Source organism: Morone saxatilis, unplaced genomic scaffold, assembly GCF_004916995.1.
Source record: "Morone saxatilis isolate NCDOM2014 unplaced genomic scaffold, NCSU_SB_2.0 Contig11, whole genome shotgun sequence".
NCBI classification, from domain to species: Eukaryota; Metazoa; Chordata; class Actinopteri; family Moronidae; genus Morone; species Morone saxatilis.
This window is the reverse complement of record NW_023339663.1, coordinates 493,626-494,279: the sequence shown is the minus strand read 5'-3', so window position 1 is coordinate 494,279 and position 654 is coordinate 493,626.

The following is a 654-nucleotide window of genomic DNA, read 5'->3' as shown; positions in this document are numbered from 1 at the left end:
GAGAGAGAGAGAGACAGACAGAGCCCTCCACTCTGCCTGCACCGCTCTCGCCCGTCCCTCCCTCCTCCCCGTCCTGGGACCATCTGTTGCCTCTGCAGGATAAAACTCGGCCCACCAATGATGTAACACGATGATACTTCATGATGCATTTATGTAAAAGTTCAATATCTCCAGTAGAGTCTCTCAAACTGCTGCATCATAAACCTCCATACAGACGGTCACCATTATTTTAGTTTAATGTTCTATTTTTATATATCAGGCTTCTACATTTCTAAACATATATTATTTTATTTTATTATTTCTTTCTGTGAAAAGTGATTGTTTATCCTTTTTTACCTCAGTTGCTGCTCTTTCCATTATTTTTCATTCTTTATAAAGCCGCATTAAAAAAAGATTCAGAATTTCCAAGAAATTTGAGGGACTCACAATAGACAGTTTGAGCTAAATGTGTAGCGAGCACAATACTGCATCCTATATTTCCCACAATGCAACTGGATGCAGCCTCCCTGCTCTGGGGACTGCAGCAATAAGGAACGAGTTCAGTTGCAGTTTTTCGAACCGCTGTTTTGAGGGACTATTAGTCTGTGTGATTGTTATATACAGCGAGTTGTATGAAATGTTTTCCACAACCTTCCTGCAGTTACTGAGTTTACT